This window comes from Trichechus manatus, unplaced genomic scaffold, assembly GCF_000243295.1.
Source record: "Trichechus manatus latirostris isolate Lorelei unplaced genomic scaffold, TriManLat1.0 scaffold00004, whole genome shotgun sequence".
Classification (NCBI taxonomy): Eukaryota; Metazoa; Chordata; class Mammalia; order Sirenia; family Trichechidae; genus Trichechus; species Trichechus manatus.
In genome coordinates this window covers 13899599-13905656 of record NW_004443940.1, presented here as the reverse complement: position 1 = coordinate 13905656, position 6058 = coordinate 13899599, and positions in this window count along the sequence as shown.

Below are 6058 nucleotides of genomic sequence, written 5' to 3'. Positions count from 1 at the left end.
TGCAGATGGTGCAGGACCAAGCAACACTTCATTCTGTTATACATAAGGTTGCCATGAGTCAAAGTCAACAGGATGGCAGCGAACAACAACAACGACTGTGCTAGGAACACCACACCTGGAACCGAAGAGACTGGGAGCCAGCAGGTTGGCATGGTAGCCCACGCTAACTATGCCAAGAGTAATGGCACCACTGATCTTAGGCTCTATTTCCTAGAAATCCAGCTATCTCCTAACCTCTGTTTTGGGGGATGCCACTGGGTAGTAGGTAAGGAGAGCCTCACCTAAAATGCAGCTAAACCGAGGGAAAGCCCCAAGTGGATCGCTGATTGGCAGCTGTGGCAACTCAGCACGATGTCACCAGGCAGCAAATACCCAGTGATCTTCTGCTAAATTGACAGGGGTTACAGTCCTTGAAAACGGAGCCCTGATGGCACAGTGGTTAAAGCACTCAGCTGCTAACCAAAAGGCCAGCAGTTCGAACCCACCAGCTGCTCTGAGAGAGAAAGATGTGGCAGTCTGCTTCTGTAAAGATTTACAGCCTTGGAAACCCTATGGGGCAGTTCTATTCTGTCCTATAGGGTGGCTATGAGTCAGAATCAAGTGGATGGTGGTGGGTTTGGTTTGGTTTTTGGTACAGCCCCCAAACTGTTATTTCCTCATAATTTTGAAGCTCTAAATAGAAATAAGGAAGCAGATGATTCTGTAAATGGCATTGGACTGGTTAGGATGTGGCCACTTTAAAGGTATAGTCAGAAAACTGGAAATGTAGTTGTTAAGAGCAGGCATTACAACAACTTTTTGCCATTGGAGAACTGAGGTTGGAGGTGGGCCCCTGCTTCAGTTCCCAAATGACAATAATGTGAAAAGATAAACAGCAGTGTGCTCCAAGGAGAGACAGAGTTGAGCTCATTGTTCCCCTCCACTTGATACTCACAGTGAGCTGGAGGGAGTGGAAATGAACAATACCTGGTGAATGCAGGAACCAGTGGAATCCCCACCTTCAATCGGCTGAGGATGGGAGGATTCGGTGTGTCAAGGACCTCTCTCCCACTGACTTAAATCCATAGTTGGTTATCATTTCCACCCACCCTCCATCTCAAACGTTCATTAATAGGAAACTGAGTAAGTTGTATTTTGTCCATATGGTGGAATACTTGGTAGCCATTAAAAGTAATGTTATATTTACAAATAAACACACACACACACTCCATACTAGATAAAGTGCTATATTTGATGACATAACATAATGTCACAATGCATCACTGAGTTTAAAAAAAAAAACTAGTCCCAAATTATAATTTGTTTAAAAAAAGAATATATGCATACATTTGAATAAAATACACATTACCTACTTAATATAAAAATTGATAAGGTATTCAATAGTTATTTGTATTATGTAATATTATGTAAAATTGTTTTTAATTATATTTAGAAAGTTGATAGTTATAGTTTTTCAATTTAGCTCTATGATCTGTATAGAATTAGTTTTTTTGTGTGTATGGTGTGAGGAACAGAAAACTCTTCATTTTCTTCCATGCAGATAACCAGTTGTTTCAGCACCATTTGTATGAAATACTTTTGTTTCCCACTTTGGTACCTATTTTGAAAACAACTGACTATATATGTGTGTGCCTATTTCTGAACTCTTTCTTCTGTTCCATTGATTTGTCTATCGTTACGCCTTAATTACTAAATTACTCCAATGCCTTAATTACTGTAGTTTTATAGTAAATATTAAAATGAGGTAGTGTAACTCTTCCAATTTTTTTCTTATTTTTTATTATTATTTTATCTGTTCTGGGTCCTTTGTATTTTCTAAATTTTAGAATTAGCTTTACAATCTATTCCTTTTAATTGGAATATTTTGACCACTTATATTAATGTAATTATTGAGGTTCAGTTTAATATCTACTGTCCGCTCTTTGTTTCCTATTTGTCCCATTGGTTCATTTTTCTGCTTTTACTGACTTCTTTTGAAATAATCATGTATTTTTAGTGTTTTGTTTTATCTCACTTATTGATATTTTTAAGTAGTTGTTCTAGGAATTAAAATATGTATCCTTAGCTTATAATGGTCTACACAGAATTAATGTTATACCACTTCACGCATAATGTAAGAATTTTACAACAGTATTTCACTTAACCCTCATTTGTGTTACTGTTGTCAAATATTTTAATTCTACATATATTATAAATTTCACGGTACATAATTTTTGCATTAGTTTTTAAATAAATTTTTTTAAAAAAGAAATCTTTTTATATTTATTATCTAATTAGCATTTCCAGTGTTCTCCATTCCTTCCTGTAGATCCAAATTTCCTTCTGATATCAATTCCCTTAAGCCTGAAGAACTTCTGCTGCGTTTCGTGTACTGAAAATCTGATGAAAACGAATTATCTTAGCTTTCGTTTATCTGAAAATGTATTTATTTTGCTTTTATTTATGAATGATAGTTTCACTGAATATAAAATTTTATGTTGATGATTGTTTCACTCTCCGCACTTTAACTCCATTGTCTTCTGGCCTCCATTGTTTCTGATAAAATGTTAGATAACATTTTTTCACTGTTTCTCTGTATATTAGGTATCTTGTTCTCTGTGGCTGATTTTAACATTTCTCTTTAACTTTGATTTTTAGCTGTTCGATTTTGCTGTGATGTGGTGCACTTTTTTGCTGTTTTTGTTTATTATGCTTGAAGTTTTCTGAGTTTCTTGAATCAGTAAGTTGATGTCTTAAATCAGTTTAGAGAATTTTTCACCATTACTTTTACAAATACTGTTCTATATCTTATTTTCTTTATTCTCCTTCTGAGACTCAAATTATACATGTTAGATCACTTATATTATCACACATATCTTTAAAGTTCTATTTATTTTGCTTTTACAATCAATTTTTTATCTGTCCTTTAGTTCAGATAATTTCTAATGACCTGTTGTAAGGTTCACTAGTTCTTTTGCAATGTTCAATGTACTATTAATCCCATCCAATAAATGTTTGATTCTAGATATTTTACGTTTTGTTTTAAGCTTTCAATCACCCATTTATCTTCTGAAATTCTCGTTTTATTCACTCACTGAATCCATAGTTTCCTATAGATTTTAAAAATATATTTGTCATAGTCACTTTAAAGTCCTTATTTGCTAATTCCAACATCTCAGATCTGTTCTGATTGACTTGTTTGTGTTCTTGACCATGAGTAATATTCTCCTGATCCTTCAGATGTCTAGTAATTTTTAATTATACACAGGACATTGTAGATACTACATTATAGAGATTTTGGATAATATTATTTTCCTGTGAAAAGTTATTATTTTTTGTTTTAGTAGGCAGTTAAGTTACTATTGTATTGCCTTGATCCTGTAAAGGCTTGGTTTTAGGCTTACTAGGATAGGTCTTGGAGCCCTGGTGGTGCAGCAGTTAAGCACTCAGCTGCTAAACAAAAGGTCAAAGATTTGAACCCACCAGCCGCTCTGTGGTAGAAAAGTGTGGCAGTCTGCTTCCATAAAGATTTACAGACTTGGAAATCCTATGGGACAGTTCTATTCTGTCCTATAGGGTCTATGAGTCAGAACTGACTCAACAGCAACAGGTAGTAGTAGTAGGATAGGTTTATTTCAGTTTTGCCTTTAGTCTTCAAGTGTAGCCCTTAGTCCAGAGAGATGTTTGTTTCTCCTAAGATGTGACCCTGATAAGGTTTCAGTGGAAAGCCCAAGTCTCTGCTTGACTCTTTCAGCCTTCCAGTTATTGATTTCCACTGGGTTCTTTAGAGTCTCACCCTATTCATGTGTAGTTAAGAAGTCTGCCAAGGATTTGAGCAGAGTGTTTATGTAGATTTGAGGCTCCCTCTTCTCTCATTTTCTAGGAAATCCTGCCTCGGTTTTCAGACACTCTGGCAACTCTGACCCTGACCTTTGACCTTTCAGCCCAGTAAGACTGCCACTTTCAGCCTGAGCTCTATTCTTTGCGTGCTGAGTGGAATGGACCATGCTCTGAGGGTAAAAGCCAGAGATATGTTTGTATCATGTTGTTGGTTTCTTTTCTCTCGAAGGTCATATCCTCTTTAGTTTCTGCTTGTTTTGGGTCAGTCTCCAGTGCCTTAAAACAGCTATTTTTCATCTTCTGTCTAGTTTTGTAATTATTATGCAGAAGTGTTAGTCTAATATAAGCTACTCCACCATTATCAGCAGTTGTTATTGTTGTTGTTATGTGCCGTTGAGTCGGTTCTGACTCATAGCGATTCTATAGAAGAGAGTAGAACTATCCCATAGGGTTTCCAAGGAGCAGCTGGTGGATTCGAACTGCTGACCTTTTGGTTAGCAGTTCAGCTCATAACTATTCGGCTGCTAACCAAAAAGGCTGGCAGTTCGTATCCACCAGCACCGCCTTGGAAACTCTGTGGGGCAGTTCTAGCCTGTCCTATAGGATCACTATAGGATCGACTCAACAGCAACGGGTATCAGCAGCTAGAAGTCTCAATATTTTATTAGTTCACCAAGTTATATTTACTTTGTTTGGGTTAACTAATGCTTAAGTCCATTTACTGAGTCAATTATTCAAGCAAATCATTTTCATAATAAAGTATTAGCTTGGGTCTACATATTCTAATCCTGAGGGCTCTAAATGAACAAGTTGTATTTAGTTCCATCTGCCATGTCATTTATGACTATGCTCACTAAAAGGAACAAAACTTTAGAGTAAAAAAGAACTCTGCAGTGCGATGGATCGCTTTTGTGTGGCCTTTCTCACCATGCACTTGTAACTCCCAGGCAAGTGACTGGGCAGGACTGTGTAACAGGGTAATTGTGGCCCACCAAAGGGATTGGTCAGTTTTGCCATCTCACTGGGCTTGAAATGAGCCACCCTAGAGGTGGGAAAGAGAGGATCCCACCACTACCAAGAAAGAACAGCAAGGATCCAGCGCATCTTTTCGACCTGGGACCCCTACACTGAGAACTTCCTGGAACCAGGAGACAGAGAGATAGAGCTTTAACACTGAAGGCAGTAAGAAGCTGTGGCAGAAACCTGGCAGCAGAGACCCAGCAGCAAGAGATAGTGTGGTAGGCTTCCTGGCCCAAGGAGAGAGAAAACTGAGTGCCTTTGGGCAAAAGCCTAAGGCCAGGGAGGAGCATGCCTGCGAACACAGCTGGGAAGAGGCTATCCTGATGGAAGAACTGTAGCCTGAGTGTTCCTGAGCCTGAATGGTAACAGTTATCTCCCTAATAAACCTCATAATCGTGAATATTGTCTGTGTATTCTGTGCAGCCATTGCAATGAATTATCGAACCCAGCAGAGAAGTAGAGAGTGCCGTGGGAGGGATAGTTGGTGTCAGAATTGATAAGGATAGTAGAAAAAGGAGGCATGTCTGACCTCTACCTCATAGGAATCAGCCTTGGGCTGTTGATCTTGATTCTCCTTCCCCCTTGTTAAGTTAGAGGAGGTCAGACTCTGCCCTCACGATGTTTTTTTACAAACTCCATCAAGAAGCCTCACCCAGCTCCCTGAAAAAACTCCTTTGACATTCACACCCTGACTCTTTGCTGCTGTATGGGCTAGCTATTGTTGCCTGACCAGGTCTTCCAGCATTCTTGATGTTTTGTTGTATTTGGTCCAGGTTTACTCTTCCTCCCTGATGATCCAGAGAGTGTCTCAGGTTGGTGAATCCAGTGAGTTAACAGGGTTAGTATATATCCTCCTCATCCCTTAAGAAGGAGCTCCTTTTGGAGCCCCAGTTTCCTATAGCTTGCACTGGGGCACATTCCTTTTAGGTATCTGCATGTCCACTCCTGGCAGGTATTCAATGTGACACCAGCACTGAGCAGATGATCAGGGTTAACTAATTTAGAGAAAGCAGAAGCGAACGTTCTGCTTTAAAAATGAGAATAATGTGATAAAAATTGATGACAGTAACACATCTTTAAGCAGCCAGAATGCTCCTTAGAAGCAAGGATGGCAAGACTTCGTCTTACATACTTTGGACATGTTATTAGGAGGGACCAGTCCCTGGAGAAGGACATCTTGTTTGATCAAGTAGATGGTCAGCAAAAAAGAAGAAGACCC